Genomic DNA, 21,779 nt, shown 5'->3' with positions numbered 1-21,779 from the left:
CACTGCCTCAACGTGCTTCCCGTGCTGTGTGGAACATGCCATGGGGAACGAGTTGTGTTTCAGCCGGCAGCCATTTGGACATTGAAATCCCGATTTGACAGAAGGGGATTAAAGGTGAGTTCTTGCAGCAGGGCAGTCAGTTTTCTCAGACAAACTTTTGGCTGGGAGATCTTTGTGTTTAGACTGAAAATTCTTGGTTTACACTCAGAATTGTTCTGTTAACACGTATTTACCAACTTTTCAGACCCCCTCAAACTGACACCATCAGGATGGGGGGGAGTGATGGCTGTATTCACCAGTACATCCAAGGACGAGCAACATCACCATCCTCACCAGGTACGGTGTGCACTTCCGCCACTTGGAGCTCCACAACACAGTGCTGGGCCACAGGCACCTGCACAAGAGCACAGAGGGCAACAACAGAGGGACTGACGACACAGGAAGCACTACCCTCGTCAGAGGGTCCAGAGACCGAGGCTCAGCTTCCTGGACCTCTCTGAGGAGTAGTGCATATGGATGCTGAGAGTGAGTCGCCAGGTGGTCACAGACATCTGAAGCCTCCCTCATGCTGAGATGCTCCCGGCTGGGCCTGGCGACATCTTATTACATGTCGCAGTTAAAATGACCACTGCCCTCAACTTCTTCACCTCCGGATCATTCCAGGATACCACAGGTGACATCGCCAGGGTCTCTCAGTCGTCTGCACACAAGTGCATGATGTGGAGATGCCGGTGATGGACTGGGGTGGACAAATGTAAGGAATCTTACAACACCAGGTTATAGTCCAAAAGTTTTATTTGAAAATCACAAGCTTTCGGAGGCTTTCTCCTTCGTCAGGTGAGTGTGGGATTCCATGAAAGGTACCGCATATATGGTCAGAGAACAATGCCTGGTGATTACAGATAATCTTTCCAACTGTCCGTTGTCAAGGCAATCAAAGCAGTCGAATAGTGTTCAGACAGAGAGACATTACATACAGGACTACTGAATATACAAACGGTCAGAACCCAAAGACAGAGAGATAGAGAGAGAGAGAAACATCCGAAAGGAAGAGAAAGAGAGAGAATGACCAGTTGTATTAAAAACAGATAACTCTTTTTTCGCTGGTGGGGTTACGTGTAGCGTGACATGAACCCAAGATCCCAGTCGAGGCCGTCCTCATGGGTACGGAACTTGGCTATCAATTTCTGCTCGACGATTTTGCGTTGTCGTGTGTCTCGAAGGCCGCCTTGGAGAACGCTTACCCAAAGATCGGTGGCTGAATGTCCTTGACTGCTAAAGTGTTCCCCGACTGGGAGGGAACCCTCCTGTCTGGCGATTGTTGCGCGGTGTCCGTTCATCCATTGTCGCAGTGTCTGCATGGTCTCGCCAATGTACCATGCTCCGGGGCATCCTTTCCTGCAATGTATGAGGTAGACAACTTTAGCCGAGTCACAGGAGTATGAACCATGTACCTGGTGGGTGGTGTCCTCTCGTGTGATGGTGGTGTCTGTGTCGATGATCTGGCATGTCTTGCAGAGGTTGCCGTGGCAGGGTTGTGTGGTGTCGTGGACGCTGTTCTCCTGAAAGCTGGGTAATTTGCTGCGAACGATGGTCTGTTTGAGGTTGGGTGGCTGTTTGAAGGCGAGTAGTGGAGGCGTGGGGATGGCCTTAGCGAGGTGTTCATTGTCATCGATGACATGTTGAAGGCTGCGGAGAACATGGTGTAGTTTCTCCGCTCCGGGAAAGTACTGGACGACGAAGGGTACTCTGTTGGTTGCGTCCCGTGTTTGTCTTCTGAGGAGGTCTATGCGATTTTTCGCTGTGGCCCGTCGGAACTGTCGATCGACGAGTCGAGCATCATATCCCGTTCTTACGAGGGCGTCTTTCAGCATCTGTAGGTGTCCATCGCGTTCCTCCTCTTCTGAGCAGATCTTGTGTATTCGCAGAGCCTGTCCATAGGGGATGGCCTCTTTGACGTGGTTAGGATGGAAGCTGGAAAAGTGGAGTATCGTGTCCGTGGGCTTGCGTTAGAGTGAGGTGCTGAGGTGACCGTCTTTGATGGAGATTTGTGTGTCCAAGAGAAAAACCGATTCGGAGGAGTAGTCCATGGTGAGTTTGATGGTGGGATGGAACTTGTTGATGTTATCGTGTAGTCTCTTCAGTGATTCTTCGCCGTGGGTCCATAGGAAGAAAATGTCGTCGATGTATCTGGTGTATAGCGTTGGTTGGAGGTCTTGTGCAGTGAAGAAGTCCTGCTCGAACTTGTGCATGAAAATGTTGGCGTATTGGGGTGCGAATTTGGTCCCCATGGCTGTTCCGTGTGTTTGGGTAAAGAACTGGTTATTGAAGGTGAAGACATTGTGATCCAAGATGAAGCGGATGAGTTGTAGGATGGCGTCTGGAGATTGGCTGTTGTTGGTGTTGAGTACTGAGGCTGTTGCAGCGATGCCGTCATCGTAGGGGATACTGGTGTAGAGTGCCGAGACGTCCATCGTGGTGAGAAGTGTTCCTGGTTCAACTGATCCGTGGGTGCTGAGTTTTTGTAGGAAGTCTGTAGTGTCGCGACAGAAGCTGGGGGTTCCCTGTACGATGGGTTTCAGGATGCCCTCGATGTATCCAGAGAGGTTCTCACACAGGGTTCCGTTGCCTGATACGATAGGACGTCCGGGTGTGTTGGCTTTGTGTATCTTTGGGAGGCAGTAGAAGTCTCCCACGCGGGGAGTACGTGGGATGAGAGCACGTAGGATGCTTTGAAGGTCTGGATCGAAGGTCTTGATCAGTTTGTTGAGCTGGTGGATGTGTTCTTTGGTCGGATCTGCAGGTAACCATCTGTAGTGTTCCTGGTTGCACAGTTGTCGGAATATACCGTTTGTATATTCAGTCGTCCTGTATGTAATGTCTCTCTGTCTGAACACTATTCAACTCCTTTGATTGCCTTGACAACGGGCAGTTGGAAATATTATCTGTAATCACCAGGCATTGTTCTCTGACTATATAAGCGGTACCTTCCATGGAATCCCACACTCACCTGATGAAGGAGAAAGCCTCCGAAAGCTTGTGATTTTCAAATAAAACTGTTGGACTATAACCTGGTGTTGTAAGATTCCTTACATTTGTCCACAAGTGCATAAGGCAGGTTGCCAACAGTTTGTTTCGCAGTGCCTCGCAATACGTCAACATCACCATGGATGACCTCAGCCAGACGGAGAGGGCAGTGGGATTCCACTCTGTGGCTGGCTTCCCATGTGTACAGGGTGCAATCGATTGCACCCATATAGCAATACGAGCACCTCCACATGAACTAGGACTGTTCATCAACAGAAAGGGTTATCACTCCATTAACGTTCAACACGTTTGTGAACACCGCAAAAGATTCCTTCACGTGTGCGCCAGATTCCCTGGCAGCTGCCACGGTTCCTTCATTCTGAAGGAATCCAACATCCCGGGCCTCATCCATGCACTGATCACCCTTAAGGGCTGGCTGCTCGAGGGCAAGGGATATCCCCTGCACACGTGGCTCATGACAACTCTGAGGAACCCCATCACCGAGCAACAGCGTCAACACAGTGACAGCCACATCGCCACCAGGTCTATAATTGAACATGCGATAGGACTACTGAAGATGCGATTTTGGTGCCTTGCTCATTCTCGGGGAGCGCATCGATATGCACCAGAGAGAGTGGGTCGCATTATAATAGTGTGTTGTGTCCTGCACAACATGGTGTAACAGAGTGGGGTACTGGTTGAGGAGGCCCCATCCCCTCATCCACCATCGACATCCGCAATCAACATTGAACAGGAGCAGGAGGAGCAGCAGAAGGAGGAGCAGGAGAAGGAGGAGGAAGAGGAGGACGAATCCATGGACAGAGCAGCAGCTCAGTTGGCTGCTCGTAAGGCCAGAGAGTCATTCGTATGTGAACGGTTCTCGTAAGATCAGAAAGTGAGAAGAGTCCAGTCCTCACACCACCTGGAAAGAACAGCATCAACACCAGCCCCCCCCACCCCCCCCCCCAACCTCCCTGCACAAAACAGTCCTGCAACTACACATACACCCACTCTAAAGTGACTCAATGGGTGGCATCAAGTGTTGCCGTTCATGGTGAAGCACATGAAAGGGGGCTGTCACAAGCCAGTCAAGAATGGGCAAGACGTGGCAGTAGTGGTGAGAATGATAACATTTAACGTGACTTTAACAGAAACCAAATATAAATGAAAAACTTGACAGTCTGTCAGACACCCTTGTGCACACCCTTCGTGATCACAAATCCTTAGCCTTTCTCTTCCTACCACTTCTACGTGGTGCATCCCCTGTGGCAGCAGCAGAGGTAGTGGCAGGTTGCTCATGTCCATGGCAGGACTGCTTAGATGCTTTCAGCCTACGCCCTCTGGGATTTGGAGCCCATGAGGTCCACTCCAAAAACTGCTCCACCTGCAACTGTGCAGGGGCAGACTCAGACACTTGGAGAGGAGGCAGCATTGCGGAGACTTGTTGAGAGGGGGGCAGCGGGTGAGAGGTGGGAGCACTTTGAGCAGCGTCCCCACTTCCATGTCCCCTTTCACCATCATCCTTCTCCTGGACCAGGCCCACATCACTCCTACCATCCTGCTGGACAACAGTTTGGAGGACATGTATGATGGCTTGGACGCCCAGTTGTAAAGTTTCTGTCTGCTTGTATAAGGTGGCAGAATGTTGCTCACCCTGAGTCCGAACAGCCATTGTCAGGGCCTAAATGGACTCATTTGTGAGCCGCGCTTGAAGCTCAACGGAGGCTAGCCTTCTCTCCATCGCAGATATTCCTGCACTTACCTGCGACAATATCTCAGACATTTCCGCAGTTACCTGCAACACTATTTCAGACAGTTCCTCATGTCCCTGTGACAATATCTCAGAGATTCCCTCACATCACTGTGACAGTATCTCAGACAGTTCCTCACGTCCCTGTGACACTATCTCAGAGATTACCTCACGGGCCTGTGCCATCATTCCACTAATGCAGGAGTTGGACTCCTCCATCCTCTGCGCTATTGTGGAGAGAGTGTGTGGCACCTGTTCCAGTACCTCGCAAATGTGCTGCTGTCCCTCAATCATTCTCCTTTTAAAGGATGGCCCTCGGGGTTCAGCATCTGGGTCCAGCTGAGCAGAGCCTGGAGAGGAGTGCGCCCACTGATGCAGACTCTCCACAGCTGCCCCTGCCACCAGTGTCTGCTCGTGCTCACGTGTGTGGTGAATCACCAGGTGTCAACCCAACTAACTGACTACTAGGACCCACTGAGCTGTGAGTATCTGCGCTGGTGGATGGCTTGCTATGATGTGACGGTGCACCCTCAGGGATTGGCAGCTCATCTGAAGAATCGCCCTCTGCCGTCACTGCGGTTGTTGAAGAGCCTGTAAGAGAACAGAAGGCAATATTAAGCATCATCACAGATGTGTCATGTTGCGATGAACATACTGAGGTGTTCAACATTCCAATCATTGTTAACATCAATTCACGTTGTGTGCGATGAATGTTAAAGTTGTGTCACCAGATGTTTGCGGGGTGCCAGTCCCAGCATCCCCGACGGACAGGCACTCGAGGGTGCGGCTAATCTCAAGGGCCTCTTTCTCTGCATCTATGAGAACCACTATTTGTTGTGACCCCCCTCCAGTCCTTGTCCTCTCGTGTGCATTTTGCGCTCTCTTCTCCTCGAAGGGGAGAAAGTACAGATGTGTGAGTGAGTGATGGTGAAGTGGTCAGCTGATGAATGCATTGCTTTGGGTGAGGCTGACCATGAAAGGGGTGCATCAGAGGGTGAGTATGAGACAGAGACATCACATTGGATCGGGATTGGGGTGAGTGGTAGTGGTGGGGTCACAAATAGGGAGGTGAGGAAGTGCTCAGGAAGTGAAGGTAAGTTGAGGATGAGCCTTAAGTGGGTGTGAGGAGTGATGTGATGGAGTAGTCTTGGCAGTGCAGAATGAGTTGGGGGGGTCGGCAGGGTTGATGTACACCATGGAATGCAGGAGAATCAATGAGTGTACTCACTTTTGCTGACCTGGTCAGGTCATTGAAACGCTTCCTGCACTGGACCCAAATGCGGGATATGTTGCTCCTGCTGGTGACCTCCTCTGCCACCTCGAGCCAGGCCTTCTTGGTGGCAGAGGCAGGCCACTTCCTCCCATCGGCTGGGTAAAATAGCTCCTTCCTCCTCCTCACCCCTCACCACAACTCAACCCGTGTCCCTTTGTCATTTCAGATACTCAAGAACTGGAACCTTCCCAGTCAGAGGAGGCAGAGGAAGAAGACAGTGATGATGAAGAGCCACCGTCACTCGATCTTACACTCACAACCAGCAGCTCAGAGATTGACATTTATGTAATAATGTTAGTGGTCACATTTCTCTCTGTTCAGAACCATAGAAGTTTGAGCACAGAAGGAGACCATTCAGCTCATCCTGTCTATACAAGCTCTTTGCTAGAGCAATCCAAAACTAACTCTCCCACTTTCTTCTAATAACCCTGTACCTTCTTCTGCTTCCAATACTTATCCAATTGTCCCCAAAAAGATGCAATGGGCTCTGCCCCAACCCCTCCCTGTGGCAAAGCATTCCATGATGAAAACAGCAAGTCTGTGTGTAAAGAAAAAAAAACTCTATTAATTCTGATAAATATAAATATATAAATATAAAAGTTATTGATTTCAATAATCTCAGATCATAACCGCTGCTTCCACTTTTTCGGTCAGCTAGTGCTGGTAATGGTTCTGCTGTTGCCATTTACAGCTGCTCCTGATCAATCTTTTGTTTCCTAACTTGTCCCATTACCACCCTCCTTGCCTTGCACCATCATCCCTTTTGTCATTTAATCACTTGTGCCCTCTGCCCTATCACAGACCTTCCCTTTTGTTCTTTCCTCCCCTCCTCTCCCTCCTCCCCTTTCCCTGGCTCTGTACTTGCTCAAAAACGTTAACTCTTTTAACATCTTCCAGTTCTGACGAAAGGTCTTCAACCTGAAACATTAACTCTGTTTCTTTCTCCACAGATGCTGCCTGACTTGCTGAGCTTCTCCAGCATTTTCTGTTTTTATATTAAATAGAAATGTAAGCTGTTGTTGCAGTTTGGAGCCATATGAATCCACTTCTTTGTGGTAATTGGGAGTAGGAAATTGTAGATTTATTTGTATTATATCACGATACATTTGATATATTTTGCCACAACTAATAAAATTGTTCTCAGATTTGTTGAAAATTATACAATTATTCAAGCTGACAAAAGTTGACAGCATGAAAAACGTGGTAATTTCACATAACTCCACTGTGCGTGATCCATACATACATCAAATTATTATTAAGGAAAATATAAAATCAACACTGGTGTCTTCCCCTTGCTTATGTCCGTTGTCATCTTTATTGCTACAGCTGCTAAAAAAAACTGACATGCTTTGATAAAAAGTTAATGAATTAGATGTTATTTGAATTACACTTCAGCAAGCATTATTGTATTTTCAAAAAGTAATTTGGAAATAAATCAACTTGCATTGCATTCGTGCATATCGTTACATGCCTGAAATTTCTGCAGGGGTTCTCCCAATCTACTACTTTGGTGGAAGATTAGCGGAACTCTTTGAGAAACTACGTAAGTGGCTAAAAAAGTGTAGTTTCTCCAGGGTTTCTGATGATCTTCTGCCGAGGTTATGGCAGTAGAGTGGGAGAACCACCAGCAGAAATTCTCACTAGTGATGTTTGGGAGCAAGTTTGCTCTATTTAGTGTTTTAAGAAACAGATTCATAATCTGTTTATCTAGATTGATTGCTGGGATGAGAGGGTTGTCCTATGAGGAGAGATTGAGTAGAATGGGCCTATACTCTCTGGAGTTTAGAAGGATGAGAGGTAATCGCATTGAAATATATAAGATTCTAAGAGGGCTTGACTGGGTAGATGCTGAGAGGATGTTTCCCCTGACTGGAGAGTATAGAACTAGGGGACATAGTCTCAAGATAAGGGGTTGGACATTTAGGACTGAGATGAGGAGGAATTTCTTCACGCAGAGGGTCATGAATATTTGGAATTCCCCACCCCAGAGGGCTGTGGATGCTCAGTCGTTGAGTGTATTCAAGGCTGAGATCGATAGATTTTTGGACTCTAAGGGAATCAAGGGATATGGGGATTGAGCAGGAAAGTAGAGTTGAGATCGAAGATCAGCCATGATCTTATTGAATGGCGGAGCAATCTCGAGGGGCCGTATGGCTTACTCCTGCTGCTATTTCTTGTGTTCTTATGTTCTTAGATAATTGGAGAACATTTGATACTCGAAGTGGGAGTTGATATTTAAGAGTCGTATTTAGGTTAGGAATTCTGTCTAGTGATAGTAAATGAATAATGGTTTAGTCCATTCACATTCTTTGCTTGAATTAAATACAAGTTCCTCAAGGGCCAATGTATCCTACAAATTTTGATTTTAAAAGGAAAACATTCAAAAAATGTATGCAGTTTGAATTGAGATTCATCCTTTATAGTTTGGTTTTTGCTCCATTAAAAAACAACCATCCATGCTCCCCGTATCCCTGACGAGTGAAGTCCAGTTGATGCTACTTGCCCAGAAGGTGCCAGGTTCAGTCCTCAGACTGCACTGAGTTAGTTGACTACAGGCAGGGCAGCAGCTGTGGAGCTGCAATAAGCCTCAGTTCCCTATGGTTCAAACTCCTGATCAATATCCAGTGAGCCCTGCTGGAAAATGCAGGCATGAGCATGAAGGTGAGGTTAGGATTGGGCTCAACTGTTATGCTCTCCCACATTGTCTGCTAGCACTAAACTGTCTAGGATCACATTTGAAATAGAATCTTACAGCACATGAGGCCGTTCGACCCTTTGTGGCTATGCCAGCTCTTTGAAAGAGCTGTCCAATTTAGTCCCACAGCCCAGCTTTTTCCCCATAACCCTGCAAATTAGTTGTCTTCAAGTACATGTCCAATTGCCTTTGAAAGTTCCTATGGAATCTGATACCACCACCCTTTCAAGTAGTGCATTCCAGATCTCTGTGCAAAATAATTTCTCCTCGTTTCCCCTCTAGTTCTTTTGCCAAATATTTTGAATCTGTGACCTTTGGTTACTGACCCACTTGCCAGAGGCAAACAGTTTCTCCCGACTTGCTCTATCAAAACCCCTCATAACCTTCTCTCCTCTGAGGAGAGCAATCCCAGCTTCTCCAATCTCGCCACAGAACTGAACTCCCTCATCCCTGATATCATCCTGGTAAACCTCCTCTGTACCTTCTCCAAGGCCTTGACATCCTTCCTAAAGTGTGGTGCCCAGAATTGGACACAATACTCCAGCTGAGGCCTAACCAGTGATTTGTAAAAGTTTAGCATCACTTCCTTATTTTTGATTCAATGCCCCTATTTACAAAGCCAAGTATCCCATACGCTTTCTTAACAGCTTTATCATCTTGCCCTGCCACCTTCAAAGATTTGTGAATATGCATCCCCAGCTCCCTGTGCTCTTGCACCCCCCTCAAAATAGTACTTGCATGAAATATTGGAATATTGCTGGCATCTGTGCCTTCAGGGGAGGAGAGGAAAACGTTATAAGAAAAATATTGGAAAAGCATCTTCAGATGATTTATTTTATAATAACTGAAAGCCTGTACTGCACATGAAATAAAAACAGAAAATGCTGGAAACACTCAGCAGGTCAGGCAGCATCTGTGGTTGGAGAAACAGAGTTAATGTTTCAGGTCGATGACCTCATGTTAACTCTGTTTCTCTCTCCACAGATGCTGCCTGTCTGGCTGAGTGTTACTAGCATTTTCTGTTTTTATTTCAGATTTCCAGCATCCACAATATTTTGTTTCTGTACTGAACATGTCTTGGTTGATAATTATCAATATGGGTTTTAATGCTGTCATAAATGATAATGGGGTCAATTTTAATTCCCAGAGAGTTTCTGGCATAAAACTGCAGGAGTCTCCTGCCCGCAGCAGAAACAGGCCACAATGATTTTAACCCTATTTAACGGGCCTCATTAGTAAGCCACTGGCTGACATCCTGCCTGCAACTGGTGGGAAATGGCTGCCAACCTATGGAAAATTGGATGGCCTTTGACCGCACACCAGCACTGAGGTAAATGTGGGGACAGGGTTTCCGGGGCCCTCTCGCAGAAGGGAAAGTGGGGAGGAAATCCGGGGCAGTGAAGAGCACTCCTGGCCCCACAAAGAAAAGTAAAAAAAAAACTTACCTTGAATGGCATCTTCTGCTTTCCATCATCTTCTGACAGGCCTTCACCTGGTCGGCTTCCCCACTCAGACTGGAGTTAAAGTTGCAGTTGAGGCCCGATGGAGTCATCGAACCCCTATGTGCAGATCTAAAGAAAGACCCTGCTTTGTGGGGGCAGCTTAGCCGCCTGTCTGGAAGTGCTGATAAAGATCAGCAATGGCAGGATCAGGGTGAGACATCAGCGGATAGGTCGCCTTGTGGATTTTAACTGCCCATTTTCCATTGAGCAGCTGGGGTTAAAATTTCCCCCAATTTCTTTAGAACGCAAAAATTTAGCATATTAAAGATCATGATATACTGGATAATGTTGGCTATAAGACAATGGGCCAGATTTTGCTGGAGCAGAGAATCTCACGGCGTGCCCTGTTAGTTTAGATTTTAAAATGTCTTGCGAGCTGGTAATGGCGGAGTGAGGACAACATGACATCTGGACCTTCGTGACCAATGGGACAAACAGTCTGACTCCTCAACCAATGAGATTTAAGGATTGAGAAAGAAACAGAGGGAGGACTGAGAAGGAGGGTGAATTAGAGTGGGTGAATTCAATGTCAAATCAGGTGCAGAAAGAGAAATAAAGAAAGGGAAAGAAAGATTGGATTTTGAGAGAGAAAACAGAAAAAAGAGACAGAAAGGAAAAGTAAGAAAAAAAATGTCAAAATTTAAAATTTGACATTTTTAAAATCTCCTGAAACAATTCACAACCTGAAGAAATGAGACTCCACACTTATAATTGTTTACTTTCTGGCAAGAGAGGTTGATTGGCAGCCATTAACAATTATCACATCGTTAAAGTGATACATATGCTATTAATTACTAGACTTAACTTTCAATGCCGAGTTTAATGGACAATTAATGTGCAAATGTAGCAACTTCATGAAAATCATGGGGAGGTTAAGCGCGAGATGCTGTTTTCGCGAAGCTAACGGCAAAGCGGTGCAAATCGGCCAGCAACTTGTGGCGATTCACAATTCACGGGGTATCTTTTCCTTGCTACAAGTTGCTGGCCGATTTGTGCATTAGTAATGATGTGCGTCATTCAGCCGCCATTATTTTTTCAGCAAAAACTGGCCCATTATAAAGATCAGTTTATCAGGGCAAAGGTGCATGGTCTGTTAGTTTTAACTCAACAATGCACCACTGACTCTTGATATAATACTGAACTTTCATTTCAAAATAGTTTTTAGAAAAAATTACCCCACTGTTTTTCATTTTAAGAAAGCAGATGCTAATGATAGTTATGGACAAACTCTTAAAATCCATAATATAAGATTAAATTAGTGAGCATTCAGTTAATCAAGGACAGCCAGGACAGACCTGTTAAAAATAAGTCATATTTGACAAATTTAATAAGGTTTTTTGAAGAAGTACCGACTGGATAGATAAATACAATGCAATAGATGTAGTGTATAAGGCTTTTTGGAAGGTGTTCGATCAGATGTCTCATAAGCAGCTTATTAGAATAATCCAGGCATATGGTGTGCGAGAAAATGTATCAGCATGGATAGAACATTGGTTAACAGACAAGAAACAAAGAGTTAAGGTAAATGGGTGTTTCCCATATTGGAGAAAGGTTAGAAGTGATCTACTCTAGGGTCCTGATTGTATAGCTGATTTAGACCTGGACAAAAGGACTACAATCTTAAAACTTGCTGGTAACACAAAAGTATAGGCTTTGGCAAACAGCGAGAAGTACATAGACAGGTTAGCGGAATGAGCATACAGGTGGCAGGTAACATTTAATGTGGATAAGCGTGAGATAATACATTTTGGGAGGAAAAACAAGAAATAGGAGTATACACTTAATGGAAAGACTAACTAAAAGATGCGACTAACAGAGAGACCTAGGTGTCCAAATACATAATTCACTGAAAGTGCAAGTATAGATGGATAAAGATGTAATAAAGCCAACAGCATTATAAATAGGGCCATAAGAACATAGGAACAGATGGAGGACATTCAGCGTCTCAAGCCTGTTTAGCCATTCAATGAGATCATGGCTGATCTGTAATCTAAATCCGTCCACCTGCCTTGGCTCCATATCCAATAATACCCTTGGCTCGCAAAAGTCTATCAATCTCAGATTTAAACTTATTATTTGAGCTAGCATCTACTGTTTTTTTGTGGGAGAGAGTTCCACATTTCTACCAGCAGGATGCAAGAGTGAAGCAGTAATGATCAATTTGCACAAAACATTGGTTAGGCCATAGTTAGAGTGGTTTGTGCAGTATTGGATGTCGCTATATAGAAAGGACATTAAGGGCCATAGAGATTGTACAGTATAGATTCATCAGGATGACACCAAGGAATGGAAACTACAGTTATGAGGAGAAACTTGAGATACTGGGACAATTTACATTGAGGCAGAGAAGCCTAAGAAGAGATTTAAAACAAGTTTTCAAAAATTAAGGCGGGTTTTGATAGAGTGAATAGGGGAACATTATCTCTTCTGGTTGGGGAGTCAGTGATGATGGGTCATCAATTTAAAATTGTCACAAGGAGATCAAGAAGGAAGGTTAGGAAAAATGTTAAACACATGAAAGCTTTGCCAAAGAAATGGTTGAGGCAAAGACCATGGCATTTTTAAAGGAAAATTTGATAAATATTTGAAGCAGAGGAAGATACATGGCTGTAGGGAGAAAGCGAGCAGGGGGTTTAGTTTTGGATTGCTCTAGTAAAAAGGTGGCATTGACACGATGGACCAAATAGCCTCCTTCTCCATTATAAACTTCTGTGGTTCTATAAGAATTCTGAAATGTCTGCTATTTAAACCAATTACTATCTGTTTCAGCAGGATAACTTTATTATTGTGAAATACACACTGGAGACCAGTTTTTAAAAGGCCATCATTTTCCTGTAATACTGCCCTAATTCCCACTGGAATACAACAAAGTTAAGAATTTTCATAAGTTTGAAATTTTCAGAACGACTGCCGGAGAACATGAAAAATACACAAGCTTTGGTCAAATCAATCAGAAAGGATCAATGTAGTTTTGCCATCTTTAAAACAATTGCAATGGTTCTCGAATATAAAAGCAGAGAAATGGCTGCTGTAGAATTCAAATAGTAATTTTCTATCAGGTTTACGTAGCATAATTCTCTTTCTGCCCTGGTTTCTGCTGTTGAGGCATCTCAGAGAAAACTTAACAAGCACTCAACTGTAATCAAGCAGAGGGAAGTAATGGCTCTTTAAAGTGCAACAAACTGAGAAGTCAAATTAACATTAAAATTGACAAAGAGTCCTTGAATATTGGTACAAATGTCATTTTTCAGTGTCAGTCCAGAAGTGCACAATGTAAAGTATATAATCCCATCCCACTCTCTCATTTTGGAAATTAAGGTGCCACTTCAGAAAAAGTAAAAATTGGTTTTAATATTAGTTAATAATTTATTTTTCAAACTATACACATTATACACAAGGACCCTCTACCTATCACTGTCCTAACATATTGCAGATATTCCTGGTCTGTTTATTTGGATTTGAATCTTGGGTTTAATTTAAGAGAAACAACAATATTCTATAGATGGCAACCCACCAGCAAACATTGTCAACTCTTGTTGAGTTACGATGTAAGAAATATTATGGAGGAGAAAAGCACATTCAGCCCAAAAAAGTTCATCCTACTGGGATTCTAATTTGGCAATCCAGGTCAGATTCCCTAGAGGATTAATATTTTGGGTGGGGAGGACCTTTTCTTCAGAACACAATGCTGTCAAAGCTGGTTGGGAACATACATCAGACAAGGCTTCACTTTAGTGCCATTCAGTCTGTTATCCAGCAGATTAGTGGCCCTGTAGAGCTGGTGCCAGTATGGCCTGGCAGGAAGGTACTCAAATGATCGTGATACCTTTCAAGATAACAGTTGAAGTGATTTCTTCAGCCAGTCCCCTCAGATGCCTGCATATTAAATTTTCATTCAAGATGTGGGCATCACTGGCAAGAGGCATATTTATTGCCCATCCCTAGTTGCCCTTGAAAAGCTGGTGGTGGGCCTTTGTCTTGAACTGCTGCAATCCATCTGGTGAAGGTGTTCCCACAATGCTGTTTGGGTAGAGACCTCCAGGATTTTGACCCAGCAGTGATGAAGGAACTGCAATACATTTCCAAGTCAGGATGGTGTGTGACTAGAAGGGCAACTTGGAGGTGATGGTGTTCCCATGCACCTTGTCCTTCTAGGTGGTAGAGGTCATGGGTTTGGAAGGTGCTGCTAAAGAAGCCTTGGCGAGTTGTTGGAGTCCATCCTGCAGCTGAACACTGTGAAATCATCAGCGAACAGGCCCAGTTCTAAACTTATGATGGAGGGAAGGTCATTGATGAAGCAGCTGAAGATATTTGGGCCTAGGACCCTAAGGAACTCCTGCACTGATGTCCTGGGACTGAGATAATTGGCCTCCAACAACCACAACCATCTTACCTTGTACCAGGTATGACTCCAGCCACTGGAAAATTTCCCCCCGATCCTCATTGACTTCATTTTTGCTAGGGCTCCTTGATGTCACACTCAGTCAAATGCTGCCTGGATGTCAAGGACATTCACTTTCACCTCACCTCTGGATTTCATGGTGTGTCCATGTTTGGACCAAGGCTGTAATGAGGTCTGGAGCTGAGTGGTCCTCGTGGAACCCAAACTGAGCACTGGTGAGCATGTTATTGGTGAGTAAGTGCTGCTTAATAACACTCTTAACAATTCCTTGCATCACTTTTCTGATGACTGAGAGTAGGCTGATAGAACAGGAATTGGCTGGGTTGGATTTGTCCTGCTCTTTGTGGACAGGACATTTCTGGCCAATTTTCACATAGTCGGGTTGATGCCAGTGTTATAGCTGTACTAGAAAAGCTTAGCTAGGGGTGCGGCTAGTTCTGGAGCACAAGTGTTCAGGTCTACAGCCGGGATGGTGTCGAGGTCCAAAGCCTTTGTTTTGTCCAGTGCACTCAGGCCTTTCTTAATGTTACATGGAATGATCGAATTGGCTGAAGACTGGCATCTGTGATGGTGGAGACCTTAGGAGCAAGCTGAAAAGAATCATCCACTTGGAACTTCTGGCTGAAGATATTTTGCAAATACTTCAGTCTTGTCTTTTGCATTAACGTTCTGGGCTCCACCATCGTAGAGGATGGGAATGTTCATGGAATCTCCTCTTCTGGTTAGTTGCTTAATGCGGCAGGGTGACAGAGCATTGACCTGATCAGTTGATTGTGGGATTGCTTAGTTCTGTCTATAGCATGCTGCTTTCTTTGTTTAGCATGCATTATAAATTTTTAAAAATACAGCCAATTCTTTTGGATAATATTATTGAGCTACAAGTGGTTAAAAAGATATTCTTGCAAGAAGACGAATTAATGAGGGAATATGGAAAACGGAAGTAGAAAGGCAGGATGATTTCAGCAGTAACTGAGAAAAACAAGTTGGACAGTGAAAGAATTGAGTTTTTCTCACAAATATTACACAGTGATAATTTTGTACTTTATTTTTTAAAATGTATCTAACTTTAGAACTTTTTTTCTGATGAATTGCTGGACAAATAAATATGATTCTACTCTTATTTTCCTGTTTTTCAAACATACAGCTATTTGTCATAGATGATTTTATTGCAACCTTCTTTAGCTGCTTTGCAGCTTGTGATCTCAGAGGAGATTAGAACAAGTTCCACGTGTTGCCATTTAAAGGTTGAATTGAATGGAGTTATTTTGAAAAGGTTCCTCCAGAGCTAAAAGATTGAAATGGATACGATGTTGATAAACTGGGATTATCAAAAAAAACATGTCAACAAATGCTGTAATAAAAAATTTTCAAAGTGAACAAGTCTTGAAAACACTAATTGTTGAGAAGAAAATAGTGTTATTTTGTTTTTTAAACTTTTTATGCAAAATAATTCTTATGTGCACACAACCTGTACAAAATTGACCTTTGGTTCACAGCACAACAGGAAACTAGTTTTGAGTTCGGTAATTTTTCTCTCTTTTGTAAGATATTATTAACTTTTTGTCCACCTGCCCCAGCCATCACTATTGTTGAAATGGTGTAAATACTGCTTGCTCTCAGACCATTACAATTATGCTCTGTAGTCCTGAGGTGTCAGGTCTACAATATGTGACTCGCTCCTTCAATTTCCCCCTCTTCTACAGGAAGACATCACTCCATGTGAAAACTCAGTGGAGTGAGAATTGAAACTATGCTTCACACTGGACATTAGTGCTTTCTCAATCGGTGCCATCATGTTCCCTCGTGCAGCAGGTACTTAGTATGTAAACTGCAACAAAGGTGCACTTTGACAGCAGTTTTATGGATTAATTATGGAAAGAGTGGTGATATCGATCAATCAAGGTAAAATACTGTAAATCTATGTGATTTTGAAATGTTTTAAATGATCAAGGAGCTGGTTAGGCATTATCACATAGAAAGTACAGCACAGAAAAAGACCATTTGACCCAACAGGTCCATGCCCGGTGTTTATGCTCCACACGAGTCTCCTCCCTCCCTACTTCAACTAACCCTACCTATTCCTTTCTCCTTCATGTGCTTTTCTAACTTCCCCTTAAAATCATCTATGCTCGACACCGCAACTATTCCTTGTGGTAGCCAGTTCCACATTCTAATCACTCTCTGGGTAAAGAAGTCTCTCCTAAATTCCTTATTGGATTTATTAGTGACTATTTTATATTTATGGCCCCTATTTCTGGTCTCCCCTGTAAGTGGAGACATCTTTTCCACATCTACCCTATCAAACCCTTTCATAATATTAAATTCCTTTTATCAGATCACCCCTCAGTCTTCTCTTTTCTAGAGAAAAGAGCCCCAGCCTGCTCAATCTTTCCTGATAGGTATAACCTCTCAGTTCTGCTATCATCCTAGTAAACCTTTTTTGCAGCTTCTCCAGTGCCTCTCTATCATTTTTATAATATGGAGATTGGAACTGTTCACAGTACTCCATGTAGTCTAACCAAGGTTCGATACAAGTTTATCATAACTTCTCTGCTTTTCAATTCTATCCCTCTAGAAATGAACCCCAGCGCTTGGTTTGCTTTTTTTATGGCCTTATTAACCTCCATCGGTACTTTTAGTGATTTGTGTATCTGTATCCCCAGATCTCGTTGCTCCTCTATCCTATTTAGACTCATATTATCCAAGCAGTATGTGGCCTCCTTATTGTTCCTCCCAAAATGTAATACCTCACACTTATCTATATTGAAATTCATTTGCCAATTACATGCCCATTCTGCAAGTTTATTAATGTCATCCTGTATTTTGTTGCAGTCCTCCTCGGTATTAACTATATCACCAATTTGGTGTCATCTGCAAATTTTGAAATTGTACTTCAGATTCCCGAGTCCAAATCATTTATTTAAATGGTGAACAACAGTGGTCCCAGCACTGATCCTTATGGAACACTACTTTCCACCTTTTGCCGGTCTGAGTAACAACCTTTAGTTCCATTAGTTTCAACTATGAAACCAGAGTTCAAATCCAGTTTGTGTTGATGGGAATGATGGTCTCCTTTCCCCAGGAAGGTAATAATTATAATAAACTTATTTCGTGTAAATGAAGTTCCTTGTGGGCATGAGTCCACAATAAAAAGGGTCTGGAAGCATAAAATACCATGTGGAAAATAGAACTGGTCTAGATTCAATAATGTAGATTGACATCAATTTTGATCAGCTACCTTTGGTAATCGAGAAGAAATTTCATCGAGGTTTGTCCTCTTGGAAGATTTACCAGCAATTACTCAACTCCCTCAGGAGATAAAATTAGATGGTTGGAGTTTATGATAGTGTAAATTATACATGGTTTGTTGGCATGAGTTGGCTTGATAACGTGAACAGCCATTAGTTATTCCATAATTTGCTATGCACTTATAAAATTAGCAGTCTCCATCAGAGGTCATAAGAAGTGAAAATCTGGCACTGATGTAGAAGGGGTTGCTTTCCCAAAATTGTGATAAAGGTACATTCTTGGCGCAGGGAGGAAGACACTTGTTGGGCATTTGGCTTATACTATGCCAGATGTAACCATACTTGATGCTAGTGATGGGTGGAAAAATTAAAAAGTAATAATGTATAATTCCCCATCATGGATGATTTTCCTCACCTTGACAAGTGAAAAATATAACACTTTTGTCTTTGAAGAATACAGCAACATTAAACCTTTACTGCCTCTGATTCTTTTGAGGTGCCTGCGGTCAACATTATGGGCACCATCTCAGTGCTCATCTCACAATATGGGCTGGATTTTCTGCTCTGTTACTGCCTGATTTTTGACCAGAAGTGAGAAATGTGGCAGGGAACCGTTACGATGGTTTGCTGATGTCCTCTGTCACTTGCGGGATTTTCTGCCAGAGGTGACCACAGATGTTGAATGTGCCTGCATTCAAATGATACGTTAGTGATGGGAATATATTGTGCTATGCATTTCCCATCATTAATGCCATAGCACAGTGGGCATCAGGAATATTGTTGTATTCTCGGTATCCAGCAGCGTTAACGTAGTGGGTGAGAATAAAAATGAGTGCAAGAATGATTGATTGCATGAGGCAACAAGCAAAATATAAATTTTTAAAACTATTTCTGCAGCTACGGGAACAACCAAACATGTTATGTTGTGGCAGTTGCTGCAGTCATTCCTCCCCCCTGCCTCGCAACCCCCCACTCCCTGCCTCACCTGCAGCAGATTACCTGGCAGCAACGAGAATACCACAGGGAGCCTATTGAAAAATTGAAACAAGCCTGACCCCAGAAGGTCCGCTGGTGCAAAGCCTGAGCCCACCGCCCATCCGGTGGGATTCCCTCCAGATCGGTAAATATGGATCAATGTGTCTTTGGCGACTGCTGCCCTAATCAATAAAACTCATTATATTAGATTTTCATAGACACCCAGGGGAAATAACTGTTGAAAAAGCAAATATAATCAAAAAACGGGATTTCTGAATGTTATGCAGACAGCTATTAGTGCATAGCAAGCTCTTCGGCTACTTGCCACTATGCATGCATGCTTGAATAGAAGGTCCCATGTCATAGATGCACATTGCCTGTGTTCATTAATTTTGCGATTACTTCTCCAATCATTTATCATCTGATGGAATCAAGGCATCTTTCATTCTCTGCTTCCTCTGGACATGTAGCCCTTTGTGGTCAGGCCTGTTACTTTTACCATTTGTGCCCCCATGTCTGGGTGACTAGTGATACTTGGCGGAAGATCTGACTACATTTTATCCTGGTTTTCTTGAAACAGCCTGACGTGGGACTTTCTAAAAAGCTGGTCCAGGAACAGCAACTTCAGAAATAAGGATATCAATCTTTAATTTGCAAATCTTTCCTTATATTTTTTTCTGCACTCAGCAGCAAAATCAATTTTGCATGGTTTGACATCACAGCAAAAATTCAATTTGCATATTAATTTTTTAGTTTTTATATTCTATTTAGCATGCATAAATGCAGGTCAGCAAACATTCCCAAAATGATTTGAAATGGTTATTTTACAGTATTTAGAAAACTTTCAGCAAACATATGCATAAAATGTGTTGAGTGGGGGTTTAAGTCAGGAGCACACATTATTGAACAGTATATAATTCAAAAAAACAGAAGAAGCTGGAATCACTCAGCAGGTCAGGCAGCATGTGTGGAGAGAGAAACAGAGTTAACGTTTCAAGTCGATGACCTTTCATCATGACCAGTTCTGAGTGTTTCCAGCATCTTCTGTTTTGATTTCAGATTTCCAGCATCTGCAGTATTTTGCTTTAGTATATAGTTCAAGTTATGAATGCTTGTGAATTCATAAACAAATCACCGCACAGTTGATCTATTATGTTTCACAGTTATGTTAGCATCAATTCGGCAGTTGTCCAGTCTGATCCAGTCTTGTACCATACTTACTTATATTCTGATACAAAGCACTTTTTATTCAATAGGTATAAACTCAAATCTGGTACAAGTACAACACGGCTTCACGGCAGTTGTCGCAAACAGTGACCTGCATCTATGATTGTTTTTTTTTACCGTAATGGCATTAGAATCGACCTATTGGAATTTATATGAGGTGCTAATTATTTTCTACATTGCACAGACCTATAATTTAGCCATGATATATTCTTTATGCGTTGAGATTGATTTAAAAGTCGAAGTGGTATTTTCATAGAGGATTAATACAAAGTAGGCATCGCAATATGCAGAATAAAATCTGACAAAACTCACAGATATTGTGAGCAGTTTTGTACTGTAGGCTCATGGGATTTGGAGAGAGTCGACACCAGATTTGGTTAAAATTAAACCATCACAGCCAACAGAAAGTGAAAAATATTCACCCATCAGTTTGAGCTGAATTCAAAGAATGATGTTCTACCAACTGCATCACTCGATTCCTGTAACCTTTTTATGTACAGGTAGACTGGACCTCTGCTTTAGCCAGCATTGCCTGTTTATTTAAAAAAAAGCACAAATGCTAGAAATGGGAAATAAAAACAGAAAATTCTGGAAGCAATCAGCATCTGTGGAGAGCACAGTACAAATTGATATGCATTCCGTCCATTTTTTGTGTGTAAAATGGGCATAAAACATACCAGTTTAACAGTGGGACTGCCTTCACCCAATCAGGGGCCCTTTTTTTAGGCATCCTTTCTCCCAGTTTCTGTCACATCTACTCTGATAATGCCACTTTTCACATGTGAGCTTCTGAAATGTCCCTCCTTTTACCTCAGTGAAGTATGTTCCTCCACCATGATAGGCAAGAGCCTTAACTAGGTCTGTCCCATTTCCCATGCTTCTGTTCTCACCACTTTTCTCCTCCCCATATCATGATTATGGTCCTTCGTGTCCTCACCTTCCATCCTACCAGCCTCCACATTCTACGAGATCATATATTGCTATTTGACCACTCTAACATGATCCCAATATCAAGTACATCTTCCCTGGCTCTCCCCTCCCTTCCTCTTTCTGCTTTCTAAAGTGACTGTTCTCTCTGTGATATCCTAGTTCACTTTTCCACCAACAGTTGCCCTTCTCCTGACAGATTCTCCGTGTAAGTACAGGAGGTGGAACAGCAGTCCATTCACCTCCTCCCACACCATGGTTCAGGACGCTAAAAAATCCATCCATGTCAGACAGTAATTTATGTGTACTTCCTCCAAGCTACTGTACATCCACTGCTCACAGAGCAGTCTCCCCTACACTGGGGAGACCAAACACAGATTAGGTGACCACTTTGCTGAACACCTCCACTCAGTCTGCAAGTACAACTTTAATCTCTCTCTCTTTAGCCTTCTACACTATTATTAATATAACTTCAGAAATTAAACCAGCACCTGTTTTTCAAACACTTGATATTTATATATCCTCTCTTGTATGTCTTTGTGTGTGTTTCTCCCCTTCCTTTTTTCTGTTCCTTTTTATATACTGTTCATCTGTATTTTTTTCCGGACCTGTTGAAGGATTACACCTATTTTCTCCGCAGACATTAATTGACTTGCTGAGTGTTTTCTGTTTTTCCTGTTTATTGAACTAGTTTTTCCAGATTGTCTGTGACTCTAACCTGCCCAGCTAAGTAATTTATGAATGAACCTGCCT

This window comes from Heptranchias perlo, chromosome 12 (assembly GCF_035084215.1).
Source record: "Heptranchias perlo isolate sHepPer1 chromosome 12, sHepPer1.hap1, whole genome shotgun sequence".
NCBI classification, from domain to species: domain Eukaryota; kingdom Metazoa; phylum Chordata; class Chondrichthyes; order Hexanchiformes; family Hexanchidae; genus Heptranchias; species Heptranchias perlo.
Note: the sequence above shows the minus strand (reverse complement) of the source record.